This window comes from Crinia signifera, chromosome 6, assembly GCF_055691185.1.
Source record: "Crinia signifera chromosome 6, ASM5569118v1, whole genome shotgun sequence".
NCBI lineage: Eukaryota > Metazoa > Chordata > Amphibia > Anura > Myobatrachidae > Crinia > Crinia signifera.
In genome coordinates, this window is record NC_139222.1 from 16,987,766 (window position 1) to 17,010,164 (window position 22,399).

General features: G+C 47.5%; 3 protein-coding genes across 7 annotated transcripts in view; 1 reads left to right on the forward strand and 2 right to left on the reverse strand.

The window, feature by feature from the left end:
- LOC146010000 (uncharacterized) overlaps positions 1–22,399 on the forward strand; it is a 475,993-nt gene that overhangs the window by 348,680 nt on the left and 104,914 nt on the right. The gene's annotated exons all lie outside the window — the stretch shown is intronic.
- LOC146010056 (uncharacterized) overlaps positions 1–22,399 on the reverse strand; it is a 260,220-nt gene that overhangs the window by 219,930 nt on the left and 17,891 nt on the right. The gene's annotated exons all lie outside the window — the stretch shown is intronic.
- The window catches only part of LOC146010005 (uncharacterized), a 730,148-nt gene that overhangs the window by 179,433 nt on the left and 528,316 nt on the right, over positions 1–22,399 (reverse strand). The window lies entirely within an intron of this gene.

A 22,399-nucleotide genomic window follows, 5' to 3' on the forward strand; every position in this document is an offset into this window, starting at 1 on the left:
GGTGCCTGGGACCAATCTTCAACTTGTGATCGGATACTGGGAGGCCTTGTGAGATGCCCCCATTCAGTGAGCACTGTTGTTTCTCTGCTGCCTGCACTGCTGATTGGTGCTTCCATAATTATCCTATTCCACTGGTGGGTGTGAGTGTTGCTGCTGGCGGTGAGCTGTGCCTGTGTGGGTGGTGGATTTACTGCTCTTTTGCTGTGCCCTGTGGGCAATACACTGCCTTATTGCATCCACCTCTTTCCCTCAGGGACTTTGACCAGCTCCTGCTCCTTCTGTTGTTTGCTACACACCACTTTGCCTATCAACACTTCAAAAACTGATCTTTCTATATCACATATTTCTGAACTGCCCTTCTCACCTCGCCTGGTTTTATATTCTATAATATCCTTCAGAGTTGTGATGGGGAAGTCACATCAAGTCTCGGCGGCTCGCTTGAAGAAATTTTCTCGGACAGCCAATCCTAAGCCGACCCCGGCGGAATACGATCCCACTTCCCAGCCTCCCTCTTCTCCAGAATGTTCTCTGGATATTCTCCTGATGCCATGCTGCAGAGGGTGCTGGAAGTGGTGAGGGCGAGCGAGGCTAGATTAATGGACCAATTTGGAAAAGTGCAATATGACCTGCCCATTATTCAAAAAATGGCTGGTGGACACGTTTGGCGTGGATTCCTTTACCCTGCTATTTGTAGTAGAAAGAGCACATCATGTTCCTTTCTGATCGCTGCCCCCTGGTGTACCCTCCTTGGACATTCATCGCCAAGATTCTAAATTATCATGATGGGGCCCACTTCTGATTAATGGCTCTAAGGTTTCTGTGTTTCCCAACTTTGCCTTGGAGATACAAAAGACCCGTACACAATTTCATCCGATCAAACATTGTCTGAGAGAATGGAACATTCCGTATGCCACGCTGTTCCCATCTAGGCTGCATGTGATCAATTATGGTGAAACCAAGGTTTTTGTACTCCCAGGGAGGTGGCCGCATGGCTGGATACTCACGGGCCGGCAAGACAGGCCAGGTTGGTCGACCCCAATGAGTAACTTGAAAAAGCATAGTAGATGTTTATTGACATGCGCAAACATGGGTGTCTCAGACGCAAAGACCAAAAGACGATTTCATTAAGGTTTGACTAGGTTTAAATAGAACTGGTCCAACCTACAAGAGGCTCAGCTGTGACCCGGACTAATCACAAATGACACCATATAAAGACATATTGCTAAACACTAGAGACAGCAAAATACATCATTATAACCATGAAGAACTTCCTAGTGGTCATGTAAGGGCCACATGTCATAGATGATACTCCATCCATCATTCTACATCCTGACCCCTAGGTAACCGCCATGTAAGCTCTTTTCAAAGGCATATTTATTCTAATGGGCCATACACACATAGCGATGTGTGCAGGGCTACCTAGCTAGGCTAGGTCGGGCTGTGCTGCGCCGCTATCGCATAGCACACAGAGCTGACAGCCCACACACAGAGCGAGCTATCAGCTCTGTGTGCTAAGTGAGCAGACAGCGCCAGTGTTCTCTGGTGGGAGAACCCTGCCAATGCTGAGATTGATGGACACTGTCCATCCATCTCAACCAGCGATAAAGACGCGCGGGGACGCGCACTGCTGCCGATATAGCCCCCACACATACACCGATGTGAGGGCATTTGCTAAGCGACTTTGCCAAACTAAGCAAAATCGCTTAGAAAATGCCTTAATATCGGCATGTGTGTAGGCCGTATTACATACGCAGTTCTAAGTAAGGATTGGTACTTTTGTAGTTTCACAGCGCCACTAGATAGGATACGATTTAGTATGCGATTTGACATAAGATATCGCATAAGATATACTATAAAGGAGCCCACACACGCACCGTTGCCGGCGGTGCGGTGCTGTACGATGGGGTGCGCGCTCCCGCGGCACCTCATCGTACAGTACAAAAAGTATGTGCTGCACATACTTTTTGTACTAGCTTTTTCTAGCAAAGCATCGCATCGCATGCACATCGCATGCACAAGGCATACGATGCAATGCTATGTGTGCTAGTTAAGCACAGAACGCACGCCGGGATCAGTGCGTGTGTGGGCTCCATAAGATTTACTATCCATTACATTACCCCACTATCCACTAGGGCGTGGAGTTGATTTTATAGAGCGTGGCGAGCCCCGCGAGGGGACACGGATGTTGTTTCAAAGCAAGTCACCAATATCGCATGCCATTTGCATGCAATTCCTTCAAATACATTCCATGTACGCTCGCCACGCTATATAAAATCAACTCCACGCCCTAGTGGATAGTGGGGTAACGAAATGGATAGTAAATCTTATACTATATCTTATGCGATATCTTATGTCAAATCGCATACTAAATCGTATCCTATCTAGTGGCGCCGTGAAACTACACAAGTACCCTAAGATTATACCATTAACTAAAAGGAAAGCATATTTCTTCAGCGGTAGACGTCAGGGGCCCCAGGGATAACATTGGGTCTAGGAGTGACGTCACGACCAATCCAGCACCAGAAAGGTTAAACTTCTGGCTGCTCAGAGACAGCCCCCTGGGTTCTCACCTCCTATACCCCGCCTCCCAGGCTAGTCAGTTTTTATCGTGCTGGCAGGAGCCAACACGCATTGGAAAGGTGCTGCTATAATAGCAGCATAAAACTTTTTTTAAATTTTTTTATTATTCTTATTTTTACACTGACTGGAGTCAGTGACAGAGCAGCAGCGCCGGGGGTCTGTTAGACCCCTGCACTGCGCTCCATCACCCGGGACCCGGCAGCCCAACACCACCCACATGGCTCCCACAGCGGAGGTGTTCGGCTGGCTCTAGAGCACTGGAGAGCACAGCCGCGACGGGGACCGGGACATCAGCGGTGAGCACCGCTTACAGGTAACGCTGGGAGCGCGCGCGTGCGCATTTCTAATGGCGGCTGAGCAGCTCGGCGAGGGGGATCGCCGGGTTGCACTAGCAAGCGGCAGAACCGCCGCCTCTCGTAGTGTTGTGCACTCTGTCCCGCTGGACCACCAGGGAGACTTTGAGTGTGGGCAGTGGCGTCGGTACGTGGGGCCGCCCGGCAAGCGCCGGATCCCCGCCATTTTACCGGCGCCACATGAGTCATATATTCCCAGTGGCCATTTGCTAGCAGGGGGAGGGAGCCTCTCCTCACACAGCCCCTCCCCCGGAGACAGGTGCTAGGATGTACCCATGGGGTTTCCAGCCCTGATCTCTTCCTGCCTGCCTGCTGCACGTGTTGGAAGGACACAGAGAGCTCTCTGCCAGTCTGGAGTTCCATCTCTTCACGGCCGGGCCATCTGGGCAAATAACCCCTGTACCTCTCCTTCAAGGATACCAGGTTACAGTAATTTATGCTCCTGCCGGCCTTAGTGCTTTGCGGAGCTCAGTGCCAGGTTTTTTATTTTGCATTGTATGCTCTGTTTGTGTGCTGTGTCTCATATTGTCTTAACACTATCACTGCCTGTCAGAAAGTATATTGTGTTAAATGTTACAGTCAGCTGCCTCTTGTACAATGTCAGAGGAAAGCGGTGACGACACATGGGCCCCTATATCGGTGTCCTGCACGCGTTGCAGAGCGGGCGTACCCCAGCTTGTAGAGGGGTTATGCTTACAATGTATAAAAACACATGCGCAGCTCCCTGTGGCAGCTCCCTCACGGGAACCTGCTTGGGCCCAAGCTTACCCAGGTCATGTCGCAGTTAATAGACAAGCTCTCTTCTGCACCATCCCTGCAGCCGGGACCATCCGTGTCTCGGCCATGTGCCCCCCCCCCCCCCCGAGAAGCCTGCATGGGCGCGTGCTTTGGCAGACTCAGTTCAGGGCATCCGTGCCTCTTTAAAGGGTAAAACCCATAAGCCCCGGGGTGGTGAGATTCCTTCTACCCTCACCCATCAGGATACTGATGCAGATGATACTGATGAGGAGGAGGATCAGCTGGTTGACGACACAGTCGACGCAGATGCTGATGACACCTCTAGAGGCGACATAACATCAAAAGTCGATGTAGGGGCCCTGGTAATTGCGGTTAGAGACGTGTTAAATTTACAGGAGGTCTCAGAACCCGTACAGTCTGTGGCCCATCTTTTAAACGTCACAAGCAGACGCGGGCAGTGTTCCCTAACTCCTTGGGGAGGCCTGGGTGTTACCAAATAGGAAGTTTCCGCTCCCTAAGCGGTTTAAATCCCTATACCCGCTACCCTCCAGAGGATAGATTTCGCTGGGAGACTCCTCCCAAAGTGGATGCACATATCGCTAAGATTGTGCGTTCCAATACTTTACCCATTCCAACCGCCTCTCTTAAAGATGCCGCTGACAGAAAGTTGGAGAACTTTCTTAAGCTGATTTTTACAACAACTGGGGCGGTTGCACGGCCTACCCTGGCATCTGCCTGGGTGGCAAAGGCCATGGTAAAATGGATTTCTCTCCTCACTAATATTATTACTGAGGGAGATAGTGTAGATGACATGTTTCCTATTCTTGACATCATGCATCAGGCTGCACTATATTTGGGAGAGGCTGCATTAGATGCAGCCACTCTTACTTCAAGAGCATCTGCCTCGGCAGTGGCGGCACGACAATCTCTGTGGCTTCGCTCTTGGAAAGCGGATACTGAGTCCAAACAAACTCTAGAGGCATTACCCTTTGCGGGTTCTCTATTGTTTGGATCAGAGCTGGACAAAATCGTGGCCACGGTGGCTGCCTCGAAGGCGGCGTTCCTGCCATCCACTCCTGCTCCATGTCCTCGACAGGCGTTCCAGTCCTTTCGTTTCCAGGGCAGGGGTAGGGGACAGTCGTTCACAAAAACTCAAGCCCAACCCGCAAAGCCCTCTAGGGCCAGGGGAAAACGTCCCTGGCCCACTAGACGTGCTGAACATAAACCCGAGGTTAAGCCCTTGGCATGATGGGCCGGCGCTCCACCTGGGGGATTCCAGGGTGGGGGGGGTCGCCTGCTTCAGTTTTCGCACATGTGGCTGGAGTCCACGAAAGATGCTTGGGTTCGAGACGTAGTCTTCAAAGGCTATTCCAAGCTCGTTCTTTTCAACAAGTTCTCCCAAGGACTTGGAAAAGCGCGTAGCCCTGGAACAGGCCATACAAAAACTACTGTCAGCAGGTGTCATTGCCCCCGTTCCAGTGTCGCAACAAGGCACAGGTTTCTACGCCAGTCTTTTCTTGGTGCGGAAGCCCAATGGGACCTTCCGTCCCATTTTATATATAAAGAGACTAAACAAATTCCTCCAGGTCACGAAGTTCAAAATGGAGACCTTGCAGTCCATTGTGCTGGCGTTGCAACCAGGGGACTACATGGCATCCCTCGACATACAAGATGCGTATCTGCATGTACCCATCAAACAAGAACACTGGCGGTTCCTCAGGTTTGCGCTGCAGGACCGTCACTTTCAATTTCAGGCACTACCTTTCGGCCTGGCTACAGCTCCCCGCGTGTTTACGAAGGTCATGGCAGTGATGTGCAGTGCTCTTCGCCACCAGGGTGTTCGGATTCTCCCATACCTGGACGATCTGTTGATCCTGGCTCAGTCGCCTCAGGTTCTCCAGGCACACTTGACCAAAGTTGTGGCGGTCCTGGAACTCCACGGCTGGATAATCAATTGGCCAAAGTCATCCATAGTCCCTACTCAATCCATGATTCACCTAGGGGCCCTGTTGGACACAGTAAATCAGCGGATTTACTTGCCGGAGATCCGCCGCAAGGCCCTACAGTCCCGGGTTCAGCATCTTCTCTCGCTCAGGTGTGTCTCAATCCATGCCTGCATGAGGGTGCTGGGCTCCATGGTCTCGACCTTCGACATGGCAGAGTACGCACAGTTCCACTTTAGGCCATTACAACGGGAAATTCTAAGGAAATGGTCGGGGTCATACTCCAACATACGGTCACACCTGATTGTCTTATCACCGGCAGCCCGGAGTTCCCTATCATGGTGGCTTCTAGATCAGAACCTCATGGAAGTGAGGCCTTTTTGGATTCAAAAGTGGACTCTCCTCACCACGGATGCCAGTCTTCGTGGTTGGGGAGCAGTCACATGTCAGAAATCCTTTCAGGGGCTTTGGACTCCACAGGAATCCTTGCTATCCATCAACACTCTCGAACTGAGGGCTGTCTTACTGGCTCTCCGCCAGGCAGAGCCTTGGCTTCAAGGTCACCCGGTGCAGGTACAGTCAGACAATGCGACGACGGTGGCTTATATCAACCACCAGGGTGGCACTCGGAGTCGAGCAGCTATGGCGGAGGCCTCTTGTATCTTCCAGTGGGCGGAGAACAAGAACCCGCCATTATCGGCATCCCGGGACTCCTCAATTGGGAGGCGGACTTCTTGAGTCGGCAGACTCTGGATGCCGGCGAATGGACCCTCCATCCAAAAGCGTTTCAGATGTTGGTAGACCGGTGGGGCAGACCGGAGGTGGATCTGATCGCCTCACGCCACAATCACCAGGTCACCCTGTACGGTTCCAGGTCTCGAGATCCGAACGCTTGCATGGTAGACGCTCTGTCAGCCCAGTGGCCGTTCGCTCTCATGTATGCCTTTCCCCCATTTTCGCTTCTTCTCCGAGTTCTTCGCAAATTGAAGGCAGAAGGGGGCACGATGATCTTGGTGGCCCCTCATTGGCCTCGGAGGATCTGGTTCTCAGATCTGCAGGCCCTGTCAGTGGCCCCTCCAATCCGGCTACCTCTGTGGCCGGATCTGCTCTCGCAAGGGCCGTGCCTCCATCCCGATCTGCAGTGGTTGTCTTTAATGGGGTGGCTGTTGAGACCGCCTTGTTAAAAGCTAAAGGCTTTAATTCACGGGTGATTTCGACTATGCTCAGAGCTCTTAGGCCTTCTTCGGCAGGTGTTTATCATCGCATCTGGCGAGCTTACTTTTCCTGGTGTAGATCACGCCAGTTTAATCCAAAAACCTATCGGTTGTCTCAAATTCTGTCCTTTCTGCAAAAGGGTTTAGAGGCCGGCCTTCGACTGTCCTCACTAAAGGTACAGGTGTCGGCCTTGTCTATTCTATTTCGAAGGAGGCTGGCGGTGTTGCAGGACGTCCGCACTTTCTTGCAGGGGGTTTTGCGAATCCAACCTCCATTTGTCCCACCGGTTGCTCCATGGGATCTTTCTCTGGTTCTTAAGGCTCTACAGGGTCCCCCTTTTGAACCATTGCGATCAGTGGATCTATCTTGGCTTACATGGAAAACTGTTTTTCTGCTGGCCATTGCTTCGGCCAGGAGGGTTTCAGATTTATCGGCTCTGTCCTGTCAGTCTCCTCTCCTGGTTTTCCACCCTGACAGGGCGGTCCTCCGAACAGTCCCTTCACACCTTCCCAAGGTGGTGTCCAAATTTCACGTTAATCAGGAGATTGTGGTCCCAGCCTTTCGGGGGCAGGAGGCTTCTCCTGAACAGCGATTACTAGACGTAGTGCGGGTGTTACGTATCTATGTGCGCCGTACTAAAGCACTTAGGAAATCTAACTTTCTCTTTGTCCTCTATGGATTTCAGAAAAGAGGTTGGCCTGCTACGAAGCAGACCATTGCTCGGTGGCTAAGGTCTGTCATCAAACAAGCTTACTTGGGTGCCGCCCTTCCGGTTCCGACAGGGGTCCGGGCTCATTCCACGAGATCTGTGGGTGCGTCTTGGGCTGTTAGGGGTGGTGCGACAGCAGAGCAACTTTGCAAGGCGCCGACTTGGTCGTCTCCTCATACTTTCTTACGCTTCTATGCGTTTGATAAGTTTACCTCACAAGACTCGGCATTTGGCCGGAGTGTATTGGCTGCGGCCCAGGCGCGCCCCCACCCATAGGTGGCTGCTTTAGGACATCCCAATGTTATTCCTGGGGCACCTGACGTCTACCGCTGAAGAAAATGATATTTATGTCTTACCTGTTAAATATCTTTCTTCAAGGACGTCAGGGGCCACAGGGAACCCTCCCTGGCGCGCCTACTTCATGATATTAACATTAAGAGTTACTCCGTTGAGTCAACTTAGTTAAAATTTCCTCTGTTGAGGGTGTTTACACTTGTTACAAGTTATGGTTTCTCTATTGAGCAACCACACACACACACACACACATATATTTGTTGAATGTGTTTCTGTATGGGTTTCTCTTCCTTCTATCTTGTCTGCCTGGCTTGGAAAAAAACTGACTAGCCTGGGAGGCGGGGTATAGGAGGTGAGAGCCCAGGGGCTGTCTCTGAGCAGCCCAGAAGTTTAACCTTTCTGGTGCTGGATTGGTCGTGACGTCACTCCTAGACCCAATGTTATCCCTGTGGCCCCTGACGTCCTTGAAGAAAGATATTTAACAGGTAAGACATAAATATCATTATTCTATTCTACAGATAATACTAGGGAACCCTTCATACATTCAGCTCCATATTATGGGATCCATATTTCTCTGACAGTAATAATAAGGAATAGGCAATATAACCGCTCATACCTAGAAGGCTGCATACACATGGTTCTACCTCTATCTCTGCTCTGCATCATGGCCTGTAGGAGAGGTCCACAAATGACAATGGTGGTACGCAAATGACAATGGTGGTACGCAAGTTGATTGACAGGTGCAGGGCGTTTGGGGGCGTAATGCCAGTGTTTTCTTGGAGTGCCCCAGATAACTCGGGGGGGCTCCAGGCCATTGGGAGGGATGCTGACAACATCAGTGGTCCCAATCTCCTCACAGCCATCGCACTGCAGAGTAAGTCTCAGCTTTCATAGCACTACACATGGGGGTGTGGGGGGGATTCAATGGATGGTTGAATTAAGTTCAGTCACTTGTCTCTAGAACTTCCAGAAGGAAATAGGGTATTGCTACATTCCGTGACTATTGCCCACATGTGAATGGTCCAGATTGCTGTGATTAAGAGGGATGGGAAATGTTTAACACTACAGATGGATTGGATTATAAAAAATGGTCTGTATCTGTTAACAGTACACATATTCAGATGTAGCCCCTGCCATCCTTGGCCGGGGCTCGCCAGACCCTCTCCGCTGGTGAGCATTGCCGGACAGGGGCTACACTGAACTGGGCCATGCGTGGGTCTCAAACATACACGCGTCCCAGTCGGTGGGGACGCTGCGTGTCCTTGCCCGTCTCCGCTTCAGGGAGACGGGCAGGGTTAGGGGGCACTCGGGGCGACGGCGGGGGAGGCAGTAGGGACCGGAGGCAAGCTTCATTGCCAAGGGGCGCGCGAGCGTCTCGTGCGCCCCCCTGGCGGGAGCCGGCAGATGGCGATAGAATTGCCAGCACCTGCAAAGATGGGCTGAGCTACATCTGTACATATACTATACAATGAAACATATAATAAAAAACAGTATTGAGGGAAGATTAGAGCTCAATTATAAAACTAAAACGGTACTTATGTAGTATCTGGGCTGCCGATTTTTTGATTGTATGCCTTAAGTTAAGGCATACAATCAGATGCGATGCGATGCGATATCGCATCGCATCGCATCCGATATCGGATGCGATGACCCGATTTTTCCATAGGAATCAATGTTAAAATGATTCCTATGGAAAAATGGGTCCTTTTCATACCCCTACTATCCAAGTGGGCATGGAGTTGGATATAAACCTGTGGCGAGCGTAGCGAGCCACCGAGCCCGAAGCGTGGCGAGCGAAGCGAGCCCCGCGAGGGGACGGTATTCGTCCCCTCGCGGGGCTCGCTTCGCTCGCCACGCTTCGGGCTCGGTGGCTCGCTACGCTCGCCACAGGTTTATATCCAACTCCATGCCCACTTGGATAGTAGGGGTATGAAAAGGACCCATTTTTCCCATTGAATTCCATGTTAAAATGGACTCAGTCCATTTTAACATTGATTCCTATGGAAAAATCGGGTCATCGCATCGCATCGCATCGCATCGAATCGCATGGTCGCATGCGATGCGATCTCCCGATCCGACCCGATTTAGAAATCGGCAGCCCAAATACTACATAAGTACCAAAACAATAAAATGTACTTGTGTATTAGCACGGTGCCCACTACATAGTTAGCGTCCCGGTCAGTATCAGCGTAGTGTTCCCGTGGCCAGCGTCCCTGTCAGTATCAGCGTAGTGTTGTTGCCCGTTCCAGGCTAGCCGGAGCTTACGTAGTTAGCGTAGTCAGTCAGGCGTCCCTCTTAGTATCAGCGTGAATGCAAATATGTTCCTGGAACACCACACTATCCACGCCATCCCGAAGCGTGACGATGGATAGCCTCTCTGATAGCCTCATCTGCCAGCGCAGGGGATCTGGCGGTTACCGGCGCTGTGTGAGAGGTGCTCACCAGGGATGCCGGGGACAGAGCTGCAGCTCCCGGGGGACAGTACGGTGACTAGCTGCCTGATGGGGACACTACGCTGACTACGCAGGGCTGCCACGGAGTCACTACGCTGAATACTCTAAGCAGCTGTTGGGCTACGCTGAAAACGTAGCGTAGCCAGGCGCCGTGATAATACACAAGTACCCAATAAAAAGATATATAAAAATGGAGTTGAGGATTTGTGAAAAAGGCGAATGTTCAAACCTGCAGGTAGTGGCTCTGAAAAAGGTTCATTGGGAGCGAAAAACGCATTAGAGGACCTTTTGCAGCTCCTACCTGATGCACTTTTGATGCCTCATCCATACACCTATACCATCATCTCGACTATCTTCATACATTGGTGAGCTTATTAACATCAGGCTACAATCGGATCCTTGTTGCCGCTGGAAGATGCAGTGCAGCACCACCTTACCAACAGATCATCTCCCTTGGAAGCCACAAACACCAGCTTTCTGTCGACGCAGGTGCGGTGGGTCAGAGACGCTTACCCTGTTGTGCATTACAGCAGACCAGCTCGGTTACCATCACAGCAAAAGGGAGACACTGCCCCCTCCAAAACCTGGCGTATTACCAGCTATTGTGACCCCTGCTGCGATTTCCGAATCCCGATTAAATGTCTAAAATTGACTATGTCAGGCAACACCTGGACAGAGCTCTACGTGTGGGCAACACCTGGACAGAGCTCTACGTGTGGGCAACACCAGGACAGAGCTCTACGTGTGGGCAACACCTGGACAGAGCTCTACGTGTGGGCAACACCTGGACAGAGCTCTACGTGTGGGCAACACCTGGACAGAGCTCTACGTGTGGGCAACACCTGGACAGAGCTCTACGTGTGGGCAACACCTGGACAGAGCTCTACGTGTGGGCAACACCAGGACAGAGCTCTACGTGTGGGCAACACCTGGACAGAGCTCTACGTGTGGGCAACACCTGGACAGAGCTCTACGTGTGGGCAACACCTGGACAGAGCTCTACGTGTGGGCAACACCTGGACAGAGCTCTACGTGTGGGCAACACCTGGACAGAGCTCTACGTGTGGGCAACACCTGGACAGAGCTCTACGTGTGGTGCATCCACACATCTATTTTCACATGATCAATTTTAATTCTATTAGCAGATTATCTTTTTATTATGCACTATGTGTATATAATTGATTTGATATAAAGGTACTTGTTTCCTAGCACGGCGCCCGTCAGGTCCCATTGCATACCTTAACTTAAGGTATGCGATGGGACCCGACCGACCCGATTTGAAGAGGTTTTTAGTACACTCGCGATGCGACGCGACTTTTACATTGGACCCAATGTAAAAATGGTCCCCGAGACCCGATTTTACATTGGACCCAATGTTAAATTCCCCCCAGACCCGATTTTTAATTGTAAACCCACCTTCATGGTTAATTATGTGAAATGCCCCCCCCCCCCATTGTTACGCCAAGATCAACGTCAACCCGAAGCGTGGCGAATGGTCGGCGTGGAGTTGATTCTATATAGTGTGGCGAGCGGACGCATTATACGTCTGAAGTAATGCGCTGCGCTCGCCACGATTCGGGCTCAGTGGCTTGCCACACTATATAATGTCAACTCCACGCTGACGTGGATAGTGGGGGTATGAAAAGGTCGCAGGACGCGTACCGCTGCACCTTCTGCATGTTAGACGTTACCGGCCCTCTCCGACAGAACGCTGTGTGCCGTAAGTTCGGGCTTCTGGTTTCCGGTCAGCGTGTATAGAGTCTTCGGCGGTTCAGCTCTCCCACTTGCAATTCAAACACGTTTCAAAGCTTGCGTGCTTCTTTGTCAAGGATGCTTTGCTGCTCCCAGCTTGTGTTTTTATGTCAGCTGGAAGTGATTTTTTTTCTTTGTTCTGTCAAAACTTTATTTGTAAAACTTTATTTAAAAAACGGAAATGGGTTTAGGTTTTTGCGGCATGCACATGGTCTCAGTGGGATATATTGGGAAAACAGTTATTTGATGAAATTGTAAATGTATTTGAGTTGAAATTTTTTTTTTCGATCAATGTATGTATGTGTAAGGAGAGTGCTTCTGATATTATTGTTTGGAAGTTTATTTTTATTTATTTTTTCTATGTTTAGTCCAAAGGGTTGTAATGTTTTTAATTCGTATATCCATTTGATTCTCTTTTTTTGAAGGGTTGGGATGGATCTCCTCCTCTCAAGTTTGGGGTAATTTTTTCGATTGCATTGATTTTCAGAAGGCTGTGATCCTTATTGTGGCATTCTGAGAAGTGTTGTGAGAGGCTGTGAGTCTGCAGTACTCTCTTTATGTTGTATATATGTTCTGCGGTACGAGTTTTTAGACATCTTTTTGTTTGACCCACATACTGTAAGCCGCAGGGACATTCAAGCAGATATATTACTCCTTTGGTGGCCAAGGAAATCATTTGTTTGTGTTTGTATTCTTTTTTGTTTTGATTGGAATTGTTTAAGTGGCTGCGCCATGAGGTCCATCATACAAGCCTCCCGCATCCCATCTGTTGTACAAAACAGCCGCCTTTTTGGATATGTCCAGCTGTGGCTGACAGTACTCAATGGATGTCAGCTCCTGGGCTCATGAGTATATAAAGCGCACCAAGGTGACAAACGATAAGTGGCACCCTGGAAACCAGTGGGCCGCTCTGAGGCTCACCTTCAGCCGACAGCGCCACACATTCCTTCACAGAAAGGCGCATTATGTGGCCATTTGCGCAATTCTGCGCCACAGGAAGGAGATCGTGTCCTTGAAAAAAGGTGACAGCCTCCTCTTCCGTCTGAGGCAACGTAAACATGGTCATAGATGCAGCCATATCATAGACTTTTGATAAATCACCCACAGCTCTGAGGGATGCTTCTACTCCTGTCACAATATCACCTCAGAGTGATTTCTGAGAGGATCTGACAGGGGGCGGGAATGACAGGGAGCGGGAACATCGCATGCTGCTATAACGTAATGCGATGCGATTTCACTACGTTCGCGTATGTAAGAAAATTGGGCGCCCTGCTAGGAAACAAGGGTACTTGTTTCCTAGCACGGCCACAATCTGGAGTAATCGTGTACCTTAAGTTAAGGTACACGATTACCCCGATGGACCCGATTTCCTTTGAAATCAGGTCCATTTGGCCGGCTAGGACAAAATATCGGGGGCATCGCGTCGGTCGGGACCATTAACAATGGTCCCGACGCGACCGACGCGATGCCCGCGATTTCCCCATAGGCTTCAATGTTAAAAAATATTTTAACATTGAAACGTGTCGGGAAAGGTAAAATATCGGGGGCATCGCGTCGGTCGGGACCATTAACAATGGTCATGACGCGATGCCCCCGATTTTTCCATCGGGTTCAATGTAAAAATATTTTTTGACATTGAAATAGTGAAAAAAATTTGAAAAATGTGAAAAATGTGAAATGGGCCAATATGACCCATTTCACATTATAGATGTCCCCGTCGTCACCCCACGATAGACGCCAACCCGAAGCGTGGCGAGCGCAGCGAGCCCGCGAGGGGCGGCGGTGCGCGTCCTCCGACCTTTTCATTCCCCTACTATCCACGTCGGCGTGGAGTTGAGAATAGAATAGTGTGGCGAGAGCAGCGAGCCACCGAGCCCGAAGCGTGGCGAGCGCAGCGAGCCCCGCGAGGGGACGCGGATACCTTCACAGGTATACGCGTCCTTTGGCGTGCTTCACAGGTGTCCGTGGCGACGCGGACACCTGTGAAGTCCGCAAAGGGACGCGTTTACCTGTGAAGGTATCCGCGTCCGCTCGCCACGCTTCGGGCTCGGTGGCTCGCTGCGCTCGCCACACTATACTATTCTCAACTCCACACCGACGTGGAAAGTAGGGGAATGAAAAGGTCGGAGGACGCGCACCGCCGCCCCTCGCGGGCTCGCTGCGCTCGCCACGCTTCGGGTTGGCGTCTATCGTGGGGTGGGGTGTACGCCGTTAAATTTGGGGGGTGTTGGGAATATTTTTACACTGAATCCAATGTAAAATCGGGTCCCAGGGACCCGATTTACATTTCATCAAAAAAAAAAAAAACGGGTCAAAAATCGGTCGGTCGCATCGCATGCGACCAAATCGCATGCGATGCGATCGACCCGATTTTTCCGACACGACCACCCCGATGTTAATCGGTGTGGCCGTGCTAGGAAACAAGTACCCACGGTTTAATTCAGGAAGTTATAGAAACAAGTGACAGATTGTATTTATACTGTAACAACATCACACTGCCTGATTACCATCACTCCGCCCCACTACAGTATGTTAGAGATGGGGTACTGAGCACTGTTTCCCACAACAAACCATTTCTACATAACAAATCAGGGAGAACAGCCTGAGCCCCAGCAGCACTACCCGGAGCTTATATAGAAACATAACAACACGCTTGGTGCGCAGGTAATCACCACATTTCCTTGAATTTATTTCTTCCTTTGCAGAGCTGTAATAACATTTGTAGACATGCATATGGGCAGGAATGTACTTGTATGGCGTGTTGTATACCTGGTCGCTGGGCTCTGAAAACTCACGGCCCAGTGATCAGGTCTGAATTAGGCCCTAAGAACATGGAAATGGCTTCTCACCTGTGTGAGTTCTCTCATGTTGGACAAGATATGATTTTGTGGTAAAGGATTTCCCACACTCAGAACATGGAAATGGCTTCTCACCTGTGTGAGTTCTCACATGTCGGACAAGCTGTGGTTTCCGGATGAAAGATTTCCCACACTCAGAACATTTAAATGGCTTCTCACCTGTGTGGGTTCTCACATGTTTAACGAGATCTGATTTCCGGGAAAAAGATTTCCCACACTCAGAACATGGAAATGGCTTCTCACCTGTGTGAGTTATCACATGTATAACAAGATTTGATTTTGTGGTAAAACATTTCCCACATTCTGTACATCGAAATGGCTTCTCACCTGTGTGAGTTCTCTGATGAATGACAATCTCGCATTTACGATTAAAATATTTCCCACATTCTGTACATGGAAATGGCTTCCCACTTTTGTGAGTTCTCTGATGTGCAATAAGAGTGGAGTTCATGGTAAAAGATTTCCCACACTCAGAACATGGAAATAAATTCTCACCTGTGTGGGTTCTCACATGTTTTACAAGATCTGATTTCCGGGAAAAACATTTCCCACACTCAGAACAACTTTTCACAAGCACATTTAATGGCATAGACCACATTTTGGCTATTGCATGTTATAAAGTTATTAATTTTTGCCGTTTTACTATTGATGACAACTTCAGTGATCTTACTTTTTTCACTTTGAATATGTTTACAAGGAAGGCATAACCCGCACCTATAAAAACCAATCGATCTAATACTGCCCGGACGTCCTTCTGGTTTCAGTCTACTGGCAGTAAGTTTGGATCTTAGGTTCGGTGCCTTCTTGTAAATACACACTGGTTTATTTGGTATTATATCCTTAAGGATTGGATCCTTTTTTAGGATTGGCCAGTGTTTGTTGATAGAATCTATCTCTCTGTATTTACAGTTATATCCTGTAACAAAAGCAAATTCAAAATTCTTGCCATCCTTATTTTTAGTTTTGGTGCTTGGTTGAAAAAGGGCCTTGTGATCCATATCTTCTATTGTTTGTCTAGTTGTATCTAATTGCTCTTTTTCATACCCGCAAGCTTGAAATTTCTCCTGCATTTCATTCACCTGTGTGGTAAATACATTGGGTTCTGTGCAATTTCTTTTTAGCCTTTTCATCTGCCCACTAGGTATCGATTTTAGCCAGTTTTTATGATGGCAGCTATTGGCTTGTATATAAGAGCCAGAGTCTGTGGGCTTGTTGAAATTTTTTGTATGTATCTCATTTTGTTTGATATATACAGTGATATCTAAAAAGTTAATAGTGACCCTACTTTTCTCATAACACAATTTAATATTCATGTCATTCACATTTAGGGATGCACAAAAATCTTCAAGTTTGTGTTCCTCTCCACGCCAGATAAAAAAAATGTCATCTACAACTAGACAAACAATAGAAGATATGGATCGCAAAGCCCTTTTTTCAACCAAGCACCAAAACTAAAAATAAGGATGGCAAGAACTTTGAATTTGCTTTTGTTACAGGATATAACTGTAAATACAGAGAGATAGAAAAATCTATCAACAAACACTGGCCAATCCTAAAAAAGGATCCAATCCTTAAGGATATAATACCAAATAAACCAGTGTGTATTTACAAGAAGGCACCGAACCGAAGATCCAAACTTACTGCCAGTAGACTGAAACCAGAAGGATGTCCGGGCAGTATTAGATCGATTGGTTTTTATAGGTGCGTGTTATGCCTTACTTGTAAACATATTCAAAGTGAAAAAAGTAAGATCACTGAAGTTGTCATCAATGGTAAAACGGCAAAAATTCATAACTTTATAACATGCAATAGCCAAAATGTGGTCTATGCCATTAAATGTGCTTGTGAACAGTTCTACATAGGACGCACTTCACGGCCATTAAAAATTCGCATAGCAGAGCACATTCGAAATATAAAAAAAGGGGTAGAGTCCCATGCCCTGTCAGCCCATTTCAAAGAAAAACATAATTGTTCACCGTCATACCTGAGAGGTTTTTTAGGGCTAAAAATGGTGTCTGCAGATCTTAGAGATAAAGATATTGCGAGCAGTTTGGCCAAATGTGAAATGGAATACATCTTTGATTTCAAAACACTGTCACCAAGTGGACACAACAGTGATTTTGAATTAAAGTGGTTCTTGTAAAACTGATATTATCTGTGTCATACAGTCAACCCGTCTTTTCTTCTTTTTCAGTACCTGTGGACCTTCTAATTCATCCATGTATTTTAATAGTGTATTTTTATAATGATATTTTACAAGTGTATCGTTATATTTTTGTACTTTTGTAATCTTTCTCATATACTCAATATTTTTAATTGAAGTGTTTTATCTGATATTTTATTGATTAATTTTTATCAATGAACTGCCTGTTACCAATTTTTATCAATGAACTGCCTGTTACCTATTAATATGTAAATGGGTCGTTATGCATTGTAAATATGTTAATACCGCTGTCAGGAGCGATAATTTTTTACATTTTTTTGCACTTTATTACTGCTTATTTGCACTTCTAAATGCCCGTTTGTACCACATTAAGTGGTTTCCCCATTTAAACTGGTGAAACGCAAATATGCGCTCCACATTCACATAGAAAAACGAGCGTCACGCCCGCTTCTATGTGTGACACGCAAGGACTTCCGGGTTTGCGTTCCAAATCTTACATCCGCCAGAAATTCAGTTTCAGGAGTAAAGGTGGAACGCGGAAGCGTTCAGATGGAACGCACTCCGCAACATGGAGTCTGCGCTCCATTAAAACGGAATTTGGGGATTGATTGAATCGATATATTATGTGCAAATCCCGTATATGGGATTAGTTGGCTCCTCACAGCGCTATTATATATATCTAGTATGTTTTACAAGTGTTTGAAATAAATGTATTAGGGAAAGGTTAAAATTGACAGAACAGGAAACAGGAAGTAAAGTAACTTCCTGTCTACATGGTATATAAACCCATGCTATACAACACTCTGCACACCTTGAAAAAGACCCAGGAGGGGTCGAAACGCGTAGGAGAGCAGAGAAGGAGGATAACCCTGGATCCAGATCAACAGTTTGTGGCTTGAAGCAAGATACACCTGGGACACAAGTCCGGACCTTATTCCAGGTTGTAAATTTTCTTTGCTGTTAAACATCTGCCCATCTGAAAGTCTGGAATCCACTGTATATATCATCACTACCTTTTATTGTTTGTTTGTATCCTGTTTTGGAGGAGTTTATATTAAAGAAATTCTTGTGTGAAAAATATCCATCGTCTGGCCTCCAAAAAAGATACCTTGATAGGAATACACATCCTCGTTTATGAGTGAGTTTGGGTACGCACCCCATTTCCTGCAGGGCTCTAGAAGCGCAGACTTCACACAGGGAGAATTGTATATGGGCCTTTTAAAAGATACCTTGATAGGCTTTTCTATACCCACGCTCATGTGAGTTTGGTACGCTAACCTTCTATCTTGGCAAAGGGTTAACCGGCACAAACTTCTTAGACCCAGACACACGGGTGAAGAATTGTTTCGGTTAAAAGAAAGAAAAAGAAAAATAAGGAACTGTTTGGACATACTTCACTATTGTTGTTCATATATCTCTTTTACATGTTTATACCACCGTGAAAAATCTAATTCATGAGGATCTACTTAAATCCAATTGAGGACAAGTGTGGAAAACTGTACCTTTGAAGGGAAGTAATATTAGCGCCAGTATTGTCTCCGTCTGATTTGTGTATTTAGTGTAAGAGAACTGTAAGACTGGGTGTCACTATTCTGCCTAACAAAGCCCCTAAAGACAGAATAGGAGTAAAGAACAGGGGAGAGGGGATAAACACTATTCAGGAATGAGAACAACAATCCTAACAAGGAGAACAGTAATATAACAGAACAGAAACAAAGAGCATAAAGGGAAGGCATAAGGGATGCCCCAAAGCTGGTCCTAAGGGCAAGCTGGCATCTCTGGGGTACCCAGACTGGTCACATTGGGTAAGAGCTGCACTGAGGAGCAGGTGACAGCCCAGCACCCCAGATTAGCAGAGGCTCCGTGCCACACCATCCTAGCTGCACACACCAGTCTCTTGGTGCCCCAACAGGATCAGGAACAGGCAGACTTGCTACAAGGTAATCCTGGTAACAGTGATCCACTTGATAATGCTGATCACAGGCTAACCAGCCTCTCCTGCTGTTATCATGCAGACCCAGCAGGTCATCCATCCAGTGCAAATCCTGGGTCTTACGTACATAGAGCCACAAAGCCCTGACCACTGGCTGGTTACTAAGTCAGCGAGCTGAGGCCCAACTCCTTGTTACTGGGTCTGATGGTGCTGGTTCTCCCTGGGTGCCTGCGGTACTGTGGATGACAGGTGCCAGTCTGAGCATGGCAACCATCTCATCCGTCTGCCTCCCATCTGCCCAGTGACCATGGTGGTGACCAGTGCTTCCCCATCCTGTACCCCAGTATAGGCGGCTGCTCTTCTCTGACCCGATTCTGGCTGTTCCCAAGTATTACACAAGGAAGATAGTGTGCAATATTCCAGAGAGAGGATCATGGGTAATACAACAGGTGGTACTGCAAAGGGAGAACCATGGGTAATGCCACATGACCTTCCATACCATTGTACCATGTACACTGCTATTATTCCTGTCCCTTCTACTGATGATGTAGGGGAGTCACTGGGGAACATGGGGGATTGGTCAGATCTCTGGGCTGGTAGCAGACAATGATCTAATGTGCGGAGAAGAGGACAATAATAGGAGCTGATGTCTCCTGACTCCCCCACTGGGCAGATACATTCCCCTCATTAGTCTGTACTGACAGAGGAGGGTGCGGGATAAGAGGCCACTGTAGTGACAGAGGAGGGTGCGGGATAAGAGGCCGCTGTAGTGACAGAGGAGGGTGCGGGATAAGAGGCCGCTGTAGTGACAGAGGAGGGTGCGGGATAAGAGGCCGCTGTAGTGACAGAGGAGGGTGCGGGATAAGAGGCCGCTGTAGTGACAGAGGAGGGTGCGGGATAAGAGGCCGCTGTAGTGACAGAGGAGGGTGCGGGATAAGAGGCCGCTGTAGTGACAGAGGAGGGTGCGGGATAAGAGGCCGCTGTAGTGACAGAGGAGGGTGCGGGATAAGAGGCCGCTGTAGTGACAGAGGAGGGTGCGGGATAAGAGGCCGCTGTAGTGACAGAGGAGGGTGCGGGATAAGAGGCCGCTGTAGTGACAGAGGAGGGTGCGGGATAAGAGGCCGCTGTAGTGACAGAGGAGGGTGTAGGATAAGAGGCCGCTGTAGTGACAGAGGAGGGTGCAGGATAAGAGGCCGCTGTAGTGACAGAACAAGGAGAATATGTGACTCTCTGTAATAAGTGATTATTACTCACCTGTGCTGATATCTGTAGGGATTTCCTCCTCCTTACACTGCTGGTCGCCGCTCACATCCGTCTCTTCATTTCCCTCTGTATTGTCCCACATAATATCACACAGATCTTCCCCCTAATTAAAAGAAATGTATATAAAATCACACACATCTTACAATCACTTTATTTTTTTTAAATGTAAATCTCTCTCACCTTCAGCTTCTATTATTGGGGATTTATCTCCAAGTCCATTGCCTCATCTGAAGCCCTCACACAGCGATCTCCACCTCACTGAGCATTTGTTGGTGTGGACGCTCCAGTTTCACCATCACCTTTCAAATAGCTTTATTGATTTTAAGCCCCCAGACACCAGAGGCAGCTGCACAAGTGTTATAATTGAGAGAGAAGGGGGGATTTGAGGTCTGCGCTATACGACCGATGTGTGTAGTTGCTGCTGAGTAAAAGGTATACTACAGGTACATTGTAGAGTAGTTAAAGAGCAAGGGAATCCCAAAGAGACATTGCTACCATTATCCCACTAAAGGAGGTTTCCACACCCCATTGCATGCATATATATATATATATATATATATATATATATATATATATATATATATATATATATATATATATATATATATATATATATATATATATATATGATAGAAGAACAGAGGGGCGCTCCATAGTGCATAAAACAGTTTTATTTTTTAAAAGCACACAGCAGAAGTAACAAGCCAATGGTTGCTCGTACCGAAATTTGCATCAGTGTGGGCTGGATACCACAAGGTTTAACCATTTTTACCAGGCCGTATATACGTATCCTGACCTTTGTGCTGTGTGGATGTCATTGTTGCAGTGTCTTGAGAAAGGCCCTCTAGTGGCCGAAATGTAGACCTACAGATAAGTAATTCTGGTTGGATAACCAATAAAGAAGCTGTCAAATACGTGAAATCCTGGTGAGTGCCCTTATTAGGATTCGTCCCATTCTACATATTAGTGGGACACACTGTGTTACTATAAAGGAGCACCCCCTCATTGTTTACAGTTGGCCGTGAGTGCATAATCTACAAGATTTATATATATATATATATATATATATATATATATATATATATATATATATTTGTCTTGTTTTTGTCAAACCATCCCCAGTGTGTATACCGGTATTAGTATAGTGTTTTTTAACCCAATATATTTATTCTTGAACCACTAATTACCATTTGTATTCAGTATTATCCTTCATCGTGTACTTTGAATCTTTAAAGAATAACGCATATTTTATTTGAAACGATTCCAGCAGCACAGTGTGTTTAAATTGGCATATGTATAAGTTTTGCGATAATGAGACCATAAATAGTTATTATTGTGTTAAGGAATAAGACCAGTCCGATCCACTTGTATTAATACATTACACCAGAGTCTGCTCCGCCTGTATAACAGGAGAATGCTAGAGCCCATTCCATCTGCAGAACAGGATACCCATTCCTGCTCCACCTGAATAACAGGATGTCAGAGTCTGCTCCATCTGTGCTGTACCCTGCTCACTGACCCCACCCACCAGGTACAAAGGTCACTGATCCCGGATATGATTGCAGTCCCGTGTGCTGGACTAATGAATGGAGGAGATGGGTGGTCTCAGTGGGTTTGGTAGGATATGTCGGCATAGAGGGGAAAGCGTCACTTATACAGATAAATAACATGATTACTGTGTCGGCATTCCTTGTACGCCATTATGCTGTTGACCATGTAACTATCTCCTGATTCTCACAGGATCGGAATCATAGGCCGGCAGTGTCTAGGTTCCACAGTCAGTAGGTCGCCATGGAGAATGTAAACATAGACAGTTTGGGTCGACACACACAAATGGTCCACGTGACTATGGTCGACACGAAAAGGCTGACATCGGTTTTTACGAGATATATATTAGTTTTTATTTGTAATTCACTATCCACGTGGACTCAGATTGGAAACGGTGAAGTGCCAAGCGATTCGGCAGCGGAGTCACATGACCAGAAGGATGGGGAGGGAAGTGTTACACTAAGGGTGTGTCACGTGCGCATGTGTTACCACTCACACAAAAAAAACGTGAAAAACTCATTCTGACCTTTTCATGTGTCACCTTTTCCTTGTTGATCCTTTGCTTGGTCGAACTAGACACTGGTAACCCCATGATA